Source organism: Schistocerca americana, chromosome 3 (assembly GCF_021461395.2).
Source record: "Schistocerca americana isolate TAMUIC-IGC-003095 chromosome 3, iqSchAmer2.1, whole genome shotgun sequence".
Classification (NCBI taxonomy): Eukaryota; Metazoa; Arthropoda; class Insecta; order Orthoptera; family Acrididae; genus Schistocerca; species Schistocerca americana.
The window spans coordinates 141,493,053-141,509,326 of NC_060121.1; positions in this window are offsets into that span (position 1 = coordinate 141,493,053).

The following is a 16,274-nucleotide window of genomic DNA, read 5'->3' on the forward strand; positions in this document are numbered from 1 at the left end:
CCTGCCGTGTGGTGGCGCTCGGTCTGCGATCACTGACAGTGGCGACACGCGGGTCCGACATGTACTAATGGACCGCGGCCGATTTAAAGCTACCACCTAGCAAGTGTGGTGTCTGGCGGTGACACCACAATAACTATGAGTTGTCACTGTCCAGAGCTAAGCAGGATGTGAAATCAAACTGAATTTTGCCCAATGAACAAGGCATTTCGCGGATGCGCGGATGCCGGGAGCCCTTTTCGTCTTTTAGTTACACGTAACACAGGTGCTCACAGTTTTCCTGCTAAGCCTGTACTTGGATGTAAGCAACTACCAACAGCACAGCATCGATAACCAAGATAGCAAAAGTGAGAAACGTGCTACTCAGAAGATGCAAACCCGCAACCATGAAGGAAGAGGGAAGCAATAAATCTTCCTCTGCTTAATGCACACCATTTCTAGAGCCACTGCTAATGTGACAGATCTGAGTTCCGTCCTCATTGAGTGAGCTAACTTACTAAACGAAATTCCAGGCAGACTCTGTGGCTAGGGATGAGCTCGCATGCGGTTACATGAGCCCGGTGAGCAACTCCGCACCCTCTGGCGAGACGCCGACCAATTCGTCGCCTGGAAACGCCGAGCAGAGAAGTTTCATAGGCAGCAGAAATCGATTCCAACAACGGAACCTCCCCATCGCACCCCCCTCAGATTTAGTTATAAATTGACACAGTGGATAGGCCTTGAAAAACTGAACACAGATCAATCGAGAAAACAGGAAGAAGTTGTGTGGAACTATGAAAAAATAAGCAAAATATACAAACTGAGTAGTCCATGTACAACATATGCAACGTAAAGGACATTCAGAGCTGATGGGCGCCGTGGTCTCGTGGTTAGAGTGAGCAACTGCGGAACGGAGAGTCTTTGGTTCGAGTCCTCCCTTGAGTGAAAATTTTACTTTCTTTATTTTGGCGAAGTTACGATCTGTCCGTTCATTCATTGACGTCTCTGTTCACTGTAATAAGTTTAGTGTCTGTTTTGCGACCGCACCGCAAAACCGTGCGATTAGTAGACGAAAGGACGTGCCTCTCCAATAGGAACCGAAAACATTTGATCACAAGGTCATAGGTCAACCGATTCCTCCACAGGAAAACACGTCTGATATATTCTTTACGACACTGGTGACGGCATGTGCGTCACATGACAGGAATATGTTGTCGACCCACCTAACTTGTACACTTGGCGAATGGTTAAAAAGATTCTTCTACCTTGCCCAATTTAGGTTTTCTTGTGGATGTGATAATCACTCCAAAAAAAGTGATGAAAACATAAGAGTTTGTCACTTAAACTGCATCAAATGAATACAACAGTTTCACAGTCGCACAGTTTTCCATGTGCTCTGTCAAAACATATGTTTTTTTACGTTTTCAAATGTTTCCGTGCGTAGACCGTCAAATTCTGTATATGTCCAAGCAAATCTGAACATGTCCTGGAATCTTGGAGAGCGAAGTTGATTACGTGTGAGTGCCTGAACTTTGATAATTATCTGAAAATAAAAAAATTAAAATTTTCACCCGAGAGAAGATTTGAACCTAGGACCCATCGTGCTGCAACTGCTCACGCTAACCACGGGCCCACGGCGCTCGTAAGCTAACACGTTCCTTGATGTTGCCTACCTTGTGCATGGACTACTCAGTTTGTATATTTTGCTTATATTTTGCGTAGTTCCACACAACTTCTTCCTGTTTTCTCGAATGATCTGTGTTCAGTTTTTCAAGGCCTATCCACTGTGCCAACTTATAACTAAATCTGAGGGGGGTGCGATGGGGAGGTTCCGTTGTAAGAAGCGCACGCCACAATTTCAGTAGTAACATAACTACACTGCTGTAACACAACTAATAGCAGTAGTATAAAGGTAAGTGTAAATATAGTGAATTTCAGTGAAAACGTAGGCTTCCGCGACCGTTGTCACAGTCAAGAAAATTCTTCTGGGTTTGTGACCACATTGTCAACTATAAAATTCGGACGTTTCGGCGACTACTGCAGGACGCCTTCCTCAGGCTTAATTACTGGTATAGTACAGAGGAGTGCTGTCACTGGATATGAGGCTGAGGAGAAGAGGTATTAAGTGTTCTTTTATTGGTCTTTGCATTGCGTCTTGTTTTAACAGAAAAAGACGTTTTCCATTGGAGTGTCCTTTATTGTTTGCCATTGATGGAAATCGGCGAATAGGAAACTGAGAGGCGACAGTGGCGTAGCGCTGTTTACTGACTGCCTAGTATCGGCTAGGGTGCGTCAGCACTTGTATAACCTCCGCCGCTGCGGCCTACCGCGCGCCTGTTGCTTTGCGACAGTTGTCCTTCCTCAAAGCTGCTGGCAGCCAAGACGCTCGGAGTCGGTACCTGTCTTCTCTTTTTCTGTTGTCGGGTCGCTTGGGTATTTCTGCAGCCTCTCTAATCTTCCTCCTCAAACTAAACGGCTGTTTCACCACTACCCGAGCCGCTCTATATTTGATCTTCATCTTGCACTTTTCCTGGTGTTCCGCCACCGCTCATTTGTTGTATTGCTTGAGACAGATGTATCTCTTGTGTTCAGGTACCTTTTGCTTATTGGACGCCCAGTCTCACCTACCTACAGCAGCCCACATTTGCACCCGATTTCATAAACTCCGGTGGCATGAAACTTGTCAATTGTATCCATCGTCGAACGGAGGACGTCTTTCACTTTATTGTTGCAGCGAAAAATCCGCTTAATATCTGCCCAGACGTTCATTGACTCGTTGTAAGTAAGGAACCAGGACGGTGTTCCGTGCTTCGTTCTGCCATTTCCCTATTACCCTCCTCCTTTATCCCCATCGTTTTGTGCATCATCCTCATGTCGTAGCCCTTAGCTCCAAAACTGGACCTGAGGTTCTGTAGCTCCACTTTGTCTTCATCGCTGATCCTGTGGGCCCTCTCAGTTAAAGTTTGCAGGGCCGATTTCTTTTGTGTAGGATTGTGGTGGGAGGATGCGTGCAGGTATCTATCCGTGTTCGTGGGCTTTCTACAGCTGTGTCCAAGCTTCCCATCAGGCTTACGGTAAACCTCCACGTATAGGAAAGGCAATACCTCGTTCTTTTCCATCTCCATGGTGAAATGAATTTTGCTGTACTGCTGATTGAGATGTTGGTGGAAGTTCTGAAACTCTTCTTCTCCGTGTGGCCAGATGACGAAGTCGTCGACGTATCTTAGCCAGCATTCTGGGTGCGGACTGGAGTGCTGTTTTTTCGAACCCTTGCATAAAAGTATCTGCTGCGACAGGTTATAGAGGGGAACCCATAGCTACACCGTTCGTCGGAATTGTATAGTTGACTATGCGGTCACAAACCCAGAAGTATTTTATTGACATAGTCAAGTTCATTGGGAACATTGAAGACCTATGACTCTTTTTCTGTCACAGTAAAGGAATGCACTAATGAGAGTGGAAAGAATGCCATATGAAAATTAAATATCGGGTAGTGTAAAAGAGCGAGTTGAGCCCTGAGGGTTCCGTACGTGTATACACATGATAATAACACAGTGGTCTGGTTGTAGTCTTTCTATTGGATACCACTTCGGCTACTTGCATATCCCTACTTACCTAAGTTATCCAGTCAGCGAAAGGGGACCTAGAGTTTAATGTGGAATTGCTTCTGGTGACTCCTCACATCGTTATGAAATGAAGGCTAGGTTTAACAGAGAAAAATCTGTTGTCGCCCCCTCGAGATTCGATACCACTACCTCCCGGTTACTAGACATGCATTCTACCTCTAGACCTCTAGGCCAAACATATGTGCGAATAATTCTTCCATGGGTTTTAATGAGTGGGCCTTGCCGCCGTGGATACACCTGTTCCCGTCAGATCACCGAAGTTAAGTGCTGTCGGACGTGGCCGGCACTTGGATGGGTGACCATCGGACAATTTTTCAGGGTGCACTCAGCCTCGTGATGCCAACTGAGGAGCTACTCGAGTGAATAGTAGCGCCTCCGGCAAAGAAAACCATCATCACGCCCGGGAGAGCGGTGTGCTGACCACACTCCGCTCCTATCCGTGTCCTCACATGAGGATGACACGGCGGTCGGATGGTACCGATGGGCCACTTGTGGCCTGTAGACGGAGTGCTTTTTGAAGACTGAGTTAGTGGGTGATAAAATATATGACACATATGGCCATAACACTTTACTACACTAACTAACAAGTTTAAAATATTTTCGCCGCCAAGGAACAGTAGACATTCCACGGATTTCACCTTTGTACCTCTGCTCGTTCCTGAGAAGAAGAGTCCTTCACAGCCGGACAGACAGACAGACAGATGGAGAACAGTGTAATCCTAGAAGGGTTCTGTTTTAAAGATTAAAGTACAGAACCCCACAAGGAAAGAAAATAAATGGATTGTCATTACTGGGTACGATTTTGTATACAATGGTAAGGAGACGCAGGCTACAGAGTAGTGCAGCAACTGCCATCGTAGGAAAACAGGACGGGAACAAAGATAATAAGCGAATAAGTTAACACAACAAACAGAAGATTAACTTAACTTGTATTTCTCCAAGTGAATGAAGACAATCACAAGTAATTCAGCAAGAGACAGAGAACAGCTCATACAGAAGCAACATGTAAGAGACTACTAGGCGGAGTTTATGGCAATCCATAGCAAAGTGATTCCAAGCGTGAGTGGGCTCTGTGGCTGTCCCTGGCCATCCTATATCGAGGCAGCAGTGGGCGCTCAGAGTACAGAGCCGCTGGGAGCACGGCTCAGCGCCCGTCCTCCATTGGGTCCGTTGGATCGCACGTGACCCCTATCGACATTGAACAGAAACATCTAATTCCGTTACCAACTGTGGAATTCCGGGAGGGTGGCACCGATACGTTATAACACAGTCACAAATATTCATGTAAATTTAATTCTGTAGCTAACACTTCACTATTGTCATCAAGGAAGTGGATGACGTTAAATAAATTGTGGTTCCACTGCTCTAGAATCTGCCTTCGTAACAGAGTGGGTAGCATGGCTGACAACCATGTGTGTGTGTGGGGGGGGGGGGGGGGGGGGGGAGGCTAATTCGATTCCCGGCCGCTTCAGAGACATTATCCACTCAGAGGCTGGGTACTGTGTTCTCCTCGTCCTCAGATCATCACCACCATCATCATCGACACCCAAGTCGAGGAACTGGCATCATGTAAAAGGACTTGCACTAGGCTGCCGACCAACATCAGCTGGTGTTTCGCAGCTGATAATGCCATGTGATCATTTCGTTTCCCTGTTCTACAAATCCTCCGATTTTGGAGACACTCACATCATGGGTGTCATAATTTTTGCAAACAATAGTGTGGACTAGGAAGGACGGAAAATGACACTGACAGGCCGTGGAGCCTGCTCCAGGCATAGTACGGTGGTTTCGATGTAAATACGATGTACGAAAAAAATTATTATACCTTGGGAAGACGAGGTCAGTTTTGATCCTATGGCGACGAGTGCCACCTGGGGAATGGTAGATGTGCTGACAATGGTTTCAGCGACAGATAGCATAGTCGTATAGCTTCTAGAGCGCTATCTGTGTCCATCGTTTCATAGGGGAAGCTCGTAGCTCAAAAGCTCAGTATGGTGCAGACGTATGGAGCAGACAACCATGGCGCGTAGGCGCATTCGTTCTTCCTACAGCCAACTGACCGAGTTTGAAAGGGGTCAGATCTACATCTACATATATACTACGCTAGCCACCAAGTGGTGTGTGGCGGAGGGCACAATTCGCGTCGAAGACATATGTCCCCCCCCCCCCCCCCCCCCCCCCTCTGTTCCACTCCCGGATCGCACGAGGGAAAAACGACTGAACGCCTCAGTACGAGCTCTTAATTCCCGGATCTTTGAATGATGGTCATTACTCGATCTGAAAGTTGGTGTTAATAATACATCCTCGGTGAAGATAGGATTTCGGAATTTAGTGAGCAGCCCCTTCCGTTTAGCGCGTCGTCTATCTGCAGGTGTGTCCCACTTCAACTTTGTATGAGATTCGTAACGCTCTCGCGATGGCTAAATGTACCAGTCACGAATCTATTCGCTCTTCTTTGGACTTTCTCAATTTCTTGAATCGGACCCAACTGGTAAGATTGGACGAACTAACGTATTGTAAGCTATTTCCTTTGTTGAAGGACTGCATCGCTTCAGAACTCTACCAATAAACCGCAATCTGGAGTTCGCCTTACCCGTTACTTGTGTAATCTGATCATTCCATTTGAGATCATTTCGAATAGTCACACCCAGATACTTGACTGATGTTACCGCTTCCAAAGACTGTTCATTTATTTGTACTCATACATTAATGGGGATTTTCGCCTTGTTATACGCAGTAGGCTACACTTACACACTTGTGACTTTCCGATTGGAGGGATGGTCCTTTCGGAGAATTGTCTCACAAGTTGGACGTGCTGTGCCAGCTGTGCAATGATGTTGGCATCAGTGGTCACGTGAACGTTCTCGCACCTGTAGGTTCTGGACATCCATGTGAAACTAACACCCGCCACGCCCGTCATATTGTAAGGGCTGCAGTGGAAGACGTACAAGCTACCTCAGCAGATATAAGAGGGCCTGTGAACCCAGACGTGGCAACACGAACTGTTGCGAACTGTTTATTATCAATGGGACTACAAGCATGTATACCTCTACCTGTCTTCCACTCGCGCCGCATCATCGACTTGCACGGCTCGGGTGGTGCCGTCAGAGGATGACTTGCAAGATGGAATGGCGTGCCATGGTCGTCAGTGATGAAAGCAGATTCTGCCGGCACGCAAGTGGTGGTCGTCTGCGCGTACGACGAGCGCTGACTCGTAGAGTACATTCGTCCAAGACACACTGGTCACACCCCAGGTCTTATGGTCTGAGGCGCCATAAGCTACAACAATTGTTCACCTTTGCTGTTTCTGGAGGGGATGCCAACCAGCGCTCGCTACTTAGAGAATGTTGTTAAAGCCGTTCTTTTGCCATTCTTGCAACGGGGAGGTGATATGTTGTTCCATCAAGATAACGCTCACCCACTCGCCGCCTGTGTAACGTAATGTGCTATGCATTACGTGCAGCAACTTCACTGAGCAGCATGATCTCTGGACTTGTCTCCAGTTGATCACGTGTGTAATGTGGTGGGATAAGCGGTATCTCGTGCGGCTCGTCAATCAACAACTCTCACAGAACTACGTGAACAGGTCAAGCAAGACGTATTCTGTTATGTCTGCCAAAGACGGCTCCTAGGCCCCTGGCAGGAAGACTACACTCAAGACACCCCTGTGTACCATATAACATACACAAGCACTTGCAGGCGCAACCAAGAGGAAAACAATTCTTCAAAATAAACAGAACTTGCTAGAGATTAACGCGAACCTTTTTCTGCAGAGGTCGCCTCACAGACACAGGGAAAGTTGGAGTACTCCGCCGGCTTTATAAGGCCAGCGCAACAGCAGTACAGCCAGTTCCTCGCCGAGCTAGGACCAGCTCCGACGGATCTCACCGACGCTCTTAATGACTAGTCGTCTACATGTTGTTTGTTTCCTTTGTGTGTATAAAACGATATTTCGAGAAGTGTAGTTCAGTTTCAATAAATGACATCATACTGAGTGTTCTACAATACTGAGTATTCTTCATAATCCAGTATTCCAATCTATACGACCTACTGGATGTCATATCTACCACCTGCAATCCCACCTGTGGAGGCTGCATCACATACTAATATGAGCGTTTCAGCATAGGTCGACACCTGGTGCTTCAGAACCACTTGCGCTATTTATCTGTAATTGTAATCATTTCATGTACACCACATGCACTGTTGCAGCAATAAATCTTCAGTGAATTGGAAACCTCGGCAGTGTAATTAGATTTACCAGGTGATCAAAAAGTGAGTATAAATCTGAAAACTGAATAAATCACAGAATGATGTAGATAGAGAGGTACAAATTGACACACATGCTTGGAATGACATGGGGTTTTATTAGAACCAAAAAAATGCAAAAGTTCAAAAAATGTCCGAAAGATGGCGCTTCATCCGATCAGAATAACAATAATCAGCATAACAAAGTAAGACAAAGGAAAGATGATGTTCTTTACAGGAAATGCTCAATATGTCCACCATCATTCTTCAACAATAGCTGTAGTCCAGGAATAATGTTGTGAACAGCACTGTAAAGAATGTTATGGTGAGGCTTTGGCGTCGGATGTTGTCTTCCAGCATCCCTAGAGATGTCGGTCGATCATGATACACTTCAGGTAACCCCAAAGCCAATAAACTCACGGACTGAGGTCTGGGCACCTGGGAGGCCAAGCATGACGAAAGTGGCGGCTGAGCACACGATCATTACCAAACGACTCGCTCAAGAGATCTTTCACGCGTCTAGCAATATGGGGTGGAGCGCCATCCTGCATAAACATCGTACGTTCCAGCGGGTGTTTATCAGCCAGGCTCGGGATGATGCGATTCTGTAACATATCGGCGTACCTCTCACCCATCACGGTAGCTGTTACAAAACCAGAATCACGCATTTCCTCGAAGAAAAAAGGCCCGATAACGGTAGATGTGGTGAATCCAACCCATGCCATAACTTTCTCGTCGTGCAATGGCGTTTCCACGACAGTTCTAGGATTTTCGATAGCCCAAATTCTGCGTTGACAGACCCTCCGAGCGTGAAATGAGCTTCGTCGGTCCACAACACGTCACTCAACCAATCGTCATCTTCCGCCATCTTTCGAAACGCCCACACCGCAAATGCCCTCCGCTTCACTAAATCGCCAGCTAACGGTTCATGATGCCGATGGATTTTGTACAGATAGCATCGGAGGGTACGCATAGGTGCCAACCAAACAGTAGTGTACGGAATGCCGGTGCGACGTGCGACTGCACGAGCGCTGACTTCCCCGGGCATAGACGAACCCGCTACATTCTCCATTTCTTCCTGAACTGTCTCAGCAGCATTACGCCTTGTGCTCGGTCGATAACTACGGGGTCTATCGTCTCAACAACCCGTGGATTCGAACTTCGAAATCATTCTCGCCACAGCTACATTTGTCAACGGACCTTTACCCGCTCGAAACCCCTTCTGGCAATTGGATCTTAACGCTGAACTACCACATTCCCCATTCTGATAATACAGCTTCACTAAAAGCGTCTTTTCAGGTAATGTCAACATGCTGCGACTGCTGGCGCATCTGGTTCTCTCTATTACAGCTCCTTTTATACACGATTGTCATGCGCAGTCACTGATGTTTTACTGTCCAGTGCCATCTGCCGGACATTCTGTGAACATTTTTTTTTTTTTAGTGCTAATAAAACCCCATGTCATTCCAAGCATGTGCGTCAATTTTTACCTCTCTATCTACATTATTCCGTGGTTTATTAAGTTCTCAAATTTATACTGACTTTTTGGTCACCCGGTACATGTGGAAACATTGTCTACCTAGCCGATGTCCCCATCGACTAATTCCGAGAGGATTTATCCCCTTTTCTAAATAGGACTCGGGCGGACGACCATCATTTCATCCAGAGAATGCTGCACTATTTCTCTGTCCTCCCTTCTTTAACAGGTTTTTCGTTATCTGTTTGTGGCATATGGGGGCGACGTTTCCCCCACCCATCCACCCACCCCCACCACCCTGCAGTTGCCCGGGCGGCCCATTCACGTACAGCTCGCCACGCTAGGGCGTGCTGCGGTACGTTACGGCACGTGCACGTATCTTGCTGCGACTAACGAAGCGCCGACGCCGCTTGCCGCGAACGCAACGGGCTTTTAATCAGGGCCGGAAAGTTTAATTAGAGCAGCCGACGGTCAGCGCAGCGCGGGCGGCGAGGGGGGCAGAGGGGTAGCGTGGGAGGGGGGCGGCGGCGGCGAGGGCTGGAGCTGGAGTTTCCTGTCTGCGGAGACCGACAGGCGGACGCGCTGGTTTAATGGAGATGCCCCCCGGCTCCAGTAGCGGCCGACTCGGTTCCCCATTAATATCTCGACGGGCTTAATTTCATTTTATCGTGAGGATATGCTCGAGACAGGTAGAAATTGTGCTGAAAATTGAACTTGTTGGTAACCAGCAAAGCAGGCTCTTCACCGTAAAGTTTCCTCTCGTCTCCATCAGCGTTGAAAAGAAAGTTCACTTTAAGCCGGTCTCGCTACCGGATATCTAGTACACGCTACCCGCTAAGCCCCCTTTGAGCTGAGTACGTCTTCCCCTGGGTACGTTATACGAGAACTATCCAGAAAGTAACAGACCTTCTGTTACAAAAAGTAACAACATAGAACAATTATTATAAACAGTTCAAAAGCATGATCGCACAGAATAGTTTTTATTCAAAACAACCGGTTTCAACAGTTGTCATCTTCAGGTCTTGAACATTTTTATGTTGTAAAACACGTTCATTTTACGCTGACCTCATGCACATGTTGTCAAGTGTCTAAAACTCAGCACGATATAAACATTTATCCACTTAAAACACTGTGCACGAGGTCAGCGTAAAATGAACATGTTTTACTACAAATAAGTATTTAAGAGCTGAAGATGGCAGGTAAGACTGTTGAAACCGGTTGTCTTGAACAAAAAACTATGTTTTGCTATCTTGGCTTTTAAATAGTATTTAACAATTAAAACAGATCACCCTTCATACTCTCATAAAGAGAAAAATTCAGATATGGAAAACCAGATTTTACTACACACATTTTAGAGATACACTCTTAATCTATTTTTCTACATAATCGCCTTCAAACTGAGGCACTTACCATGCCGTGGCACAAGTTTTTCACTACCGTCTCTGTAGAAATCTGCCGTTTGCGATCGCGACCTCTAGTTTATACTGGTATTCAGTTCGGCATCAGTACCAAAGCGTTGTTTAGCGAACCATGTCTTCATTACTGTGAAGAATTGGTAGTCGGTCGGCGCCAAATCCGGGCTGCATGGTGGATGATGAAACATCTTCCATCTAAAACTCCGATGGAACCCTCAGGTGCGACTGGCCGTGTGCGGACATGCGTTGTCGTGAAAAAAGTAAAATTTTTGCGCAGAGTTTTCCCCGACACTTGTTTTATGTAGCCCACCATAACTCTGTCAGTGTTTGAAAATAGCTGAGTTATTTCACCTAACTGTCGTGTCACGTTCAAGGAAATCAATTAGAATCACTGCCTTAGAGACCCATAACACGTTAGCCATGATCTTTACTGACAGCGTTTACAAACGCTTCCTTAGTTTCTTGAGAGAATTTGTGTGTCCCCATTCCGTCGGCTTCCTTTTCGTTACTCAATTGATATGCTTCACTCAAGTCTCGCCCCCAGTTACGATAAGACTGAAAACTTTGTTAGCGTTTTTCTTGTAATCTTCGACGAAGGTCAGTGCTGCAGCCAGTGTCTGTTTTTTGTGACCTGTTACGATTTTGGTTACCTACCCAGCATATAATTTCTGGTAACCAAGCTTCTCCTCCACTATTTCACGCACCGAGCTCGGTAAAATTTGGGGGAAATGTTGCGATAGTACCGTAATCTTGAAATGATGATTTTCAAGAACTTTGTCGTTGATGTCCATCACCAGTTCTTCAATCAAAAGGCTATGACTACCACCGCGGTTCTCACCGTGAACGTTGGTACAACCATTTTTGAAATCAAACCACCATTGCCTCACTCGTCTTCCACTCATTATTCCGCTTCCGTACACGTCATAAAGGTCACGATGAATTATTTGGTTTGCAGATTTTGCCAACAGAAATCCAGTTACAGAAAGAACCTCATAAGCAGCAAGATCTGTTGCAGTGCACATTTTAACACATCATACAAAGAAAAGTAGCAGAGACACAGATCACTCTCTACCACCGATGAACGCGTACTGAGTGTAGGAACGTTATAGTATCAAGACTGTGGCTTTAGTCCAGCCCACTACCACAACAGACCAAATCGTCTGTTGCCTTCTGGATAATCCAATTCCTTTTTTTTTCTTTTTTTTTTAGTTATCTGTCGTCTGACTGGTTTGACGCGGCACGCCACGATTTCCTTTACAGCACCGACCTCTTTATCTCAGAGTAGCACCTGCAACATGCGTCCTCAATTGTATGCTGTATGTATTCCAACCTCTGTCTTTCTACACAGTTGTTACCCTTTACAACTCCCTGTAGTACCACGGAAGTCATTCCCAGATGTCCTGTCACCCTGTCCCTTCTTTTTGTCAGTGTTTTCCACATATTGGTACCTGTCTGATTCTGCTCAGAACCTCCTCATTTCTTACCTTATCAGTTCACCTAATTTTCAACATTCGTATGTAGCGCCACATCTAAGATGCTTCGATTCTCTTCCGATTTTCCCATAGTCCATGTTTCACTACCATACAATTTCGTGCTCCAAACGTACATTCCGAGAACCTTTTCCTCAAATTAAGGCCTATGTTTGATACTGAAGACTTCTCTTGGCCAGGAATGTCCGCTTTGACAGTGGTAGTATGCTTCTGATGTCCCCCTTGCTCTGTCCGACATTCATTATTTTTGTGCCTAGGTAGCAGAATTCCTTAACTTGCAGAAATGAGAACAGCGAGAAACTTAACATCAGGCTGATGGTCACGAAGTAGATGTTTGTTTATTTGTTTAGACACGAATAAACAAACATCTAATTCGTGACCATCAGCCTGATGTTAAGTTTCTCGCTGTTCTAATTTCTGCTACTTCTCATTACTTTTGTCTTTCTTTGATTTACTCTCGGTTCACAATCTGTACTCATTAGACTTTTCAATCCATTCAGGAGATCATGTAATGTTTCTTTACTTTTACTCAGAATAGCAATATCATCAGCCAATCGTATCGTTGACGTCCTTTCACCTCGACCTTGGTGGTCCACACTTATTATTCCTCGTTAGCTCTTGTACATATTGCATATTATCCGTCTCTTCCTCAAGCTTAACCTATTTTTCTCAGAATTTCGAACATCTTGCACTATTTTACACTGTCGAACGCTTTTTCCAGGTCAACAAATCCTATGAGTGTTCCATTTGTTAATTTCAGCAAAAAAATGTTGTAAAATACGAGGGTGATTTATTTCCCAACCTCCGATCGGTCGCGAAATGGAAACTACAGCGAAAATCTAGAACGTTTAATCTGCAACGTTTAGCTAGTCCGTTCAGCTACTTTTCTACACAGTCGCCTACTCCGACTTAGTCATCTGTCGTAGAGTGGCATCACCTTTAAAATACCCCCGTAATAGAAGTCAACCGCCTGTTATTTCCACAAATTGCCTCCTCTGGTCTGCAATTACTTGTCTGTGCCAAAATACTGTCCTCACAGCCAGCGCTGCAAGTAACGTTATGTAGTGGTTGAAAATGTCTGTTATTCTACATCAGAACCAACATTTGTTTGGTAGAATTTACGTCATGACATACAAAACAGTTTACCTCTGAAGTAATCGATCTGTGACAGATCCAGTGGGTGCATTCGATCTTGGACATTTTTAAGAAAAGAGCAGTGGGTTCAATAGTATTATGTCACACCACAATCTCTCATTACACAGCATACTCGTCCGTCATCCCCCGTTCTTCGGTAAATTTCTTCTTGTTTCGCTCTAATTACTATTTCCCTTCTCTTGTGCAGTTTCCTTCATTTCCTGCAACATCCAGTTTAGAGCTAAACTTGTCTTTTCAGCGTTTCCCCTCATTCGTCTCCCTTTTCTTACTTTCACATATTTCGCGATTCACTCATTTTCTCTTCTTCTTTTCTTCTAGTTCCATCTATCCCTCTGTCTCTTCCCTCTCTTACGTTTTACCTCCCTCCTCACATTCGTATTCATCATATCCATTCCTTGATTTTTTTTCTTGCTCAATCATCGATCCCCTTCCGTTTCACTTCTTAATTCCTCATGCTACTTTCATGTTACGCCAAATTCCAAGTTTCCTTGTCTGTGCAGATTTCTCTTCGTCCTTCTTCTGTGAAACCTTTTCCAACCTGGACAGATCTTCTTTTCTCCAATCCCTCTGTTTTTCTCTATCTCCTTCATCTAGAAAAATGGTTCTTATCAGCACTAGATTGTTGAAAACATTTTCTGCATCGTTGTTAAGAAATAAACCTCACATCACTATCATAGCACGTCGAACTGACGCAGCTACCTGCTAGTATAAAGAAATTATTAATCAAATTTTGTATCCTATCAAAGGTTTTATTTCTTTTTGCCTTATTTCATTCTCTATGTTTAATTTATATTATACGAGTATTTAAAAAAGACGTCAGCGTTTCTAATACGAACCTAATAAAACTCGTATTGTGCACTATCCGATCAAAAGTTTACAGATACCAAAAGTTTACAGATGTCACTAGAGGCGTACCCAGCAGTAGAAAAGGAGGCAGGAAGTGTTGTCAGTAGAGAAACAGTAATAGTAGAACGTAATTCTTCAGGCTTTCCCGACGAGGCATTAGACATGTTGAATAATCGCGTTTCTACCGGTTATCGCGTCTTTCTTGCACAATATTTCACCTGCGTGACTTGCAATCTTCATCGGGTGGAGTCTGATACCCCATGTGATCAAAAGTATCCGGACATCTGGTTGAAAATCACTTACAAGTTCGTGGTGCCCTCCATCGATAATGCTGGAATTCACTATGGTGTTGGCCCAGCCTTAGCCTTGATGACAGCTTTCACTCTCGCAGTCATACGTTCAATCAGGTGCTGGAAAGTTTCTTGAGGAATGGCAGCACGTTGTTCACGGAGTGCTGCGCTAAGCACAGGTATCGTCGATGTCGGTCGGTGAGGCCTGGCACGAAGTCGGCGTTTGAAAACATGCCAAAGGTTTTCTATAGGATTCAGGTCAGGCCAGTCCATTACAGGGATGTAACCACTACGCCACAGGCCATGCATTATGAACATGTGCTCGATCGTGTTGAAACATGCAGTCGCCTCGCCGAATTGCTCTTCAACAGTGGGAAGCAAGAAGGTGCTTAAACTATCAATGTAGGCCTGTGCTGTGACAGTGCCACGCAAAACAACAAGGGGCGCAAGTTCCCTCCATGAAAAACACGAGCACACCGTAACAACACCGCTTCCGAATTTTACAGTTGACACTACACACGCTGGCAGCTCGTACGCCATACCTCCGCCGCGCCATCGGATCTCCACATTGTGTACCATGTTTCCACACAACGTTTTTCCACTGTTCAGTCGTCCAATGTTTACGCTCCTTCATCAAGTGAGGCGTCGTTTGGCATTTACCGGCGTGATGTGTGGCTTATTAGTAGCCGCTCCATGAAATCCACATTTTCTCACTTCCCGCCTGTCATAGTACTTGCAGTGGATCCTGATGCAGTTTGGAATTCCTGTGTGATGGTCTGGATAGATGTCTGCCTATTACACATTACGACCCTCTTCAGCTGTTGGCGGTCTCTGTCAGTCAACAGACGGGGGTCAGCCTGTACGCTTTTGTGCTGAACGTGTCCCTTTACGTTTCCACTTCACTATCTCACAGGAAACAGTGGACCTAGGGATGTACAGGAGTGTAGAAATCTCGGATACAGACTGAAGACACAGGTGACAGCCAATCACCTGACCACGTTCGAAGTCCGTGAGTTCCTTGTCGACTTCCATTCTGCTCTCTCACGATGTCTAACGGCTACTGAGGTCGCTGATATGGAGTAACTGGCAGTAAGTGACAGCACAAGGCACCTAATATCAAAAACGTATGTTTTTTTAGGGGGGGGGGGAGATGTCCGGATACTTTTGACCATATAGTGTACCTGAAGAAGACAGCGAGTCACGCAGTTGAAATATCATGCAAGAAATAAGCCAATGACCGGCAGAAACCCGACTGTTCAACATGACAACAGTAGATTGGGGTCGCTCAGGATAGCTCAGTGACTTCAAACGTGGACTAGTCACTGAATTTCACCCGAGAAACCAATGCGTCAGGGACATTTAAAGCCTTCTGGAGTAGCTCAAGTCGACTGCCGGTGATGCGACAGTGAAGTGGAAAAGCGAAGGAAGAGCCACAGCTAAATCGAGATTTGATAGACCTCATGTATTAACGGGCAGGGACCGTCAGGCATTCCCCCCAGGGGATCCACAACTCTTTTGTGGATACGTGCGTAGCGAGCACGGGACCCCGAGCTAATGTGGCCTTCCTTGCTTTCCGGGCTGCATACATTCCCTTTCCGCATCCTTCCCCATCCCCCATCTTCGCCCCCCCCCCCTCACCACTGGCTCATTCCTTCCCTTTCTCCCCCTCTGGGAGTATGTTTGTGCCTACGTCCGGAGACGGACGCTTGTAAATATACCGCATTCTTCGCCTTCCTTGTTTGTATGTCTTCATC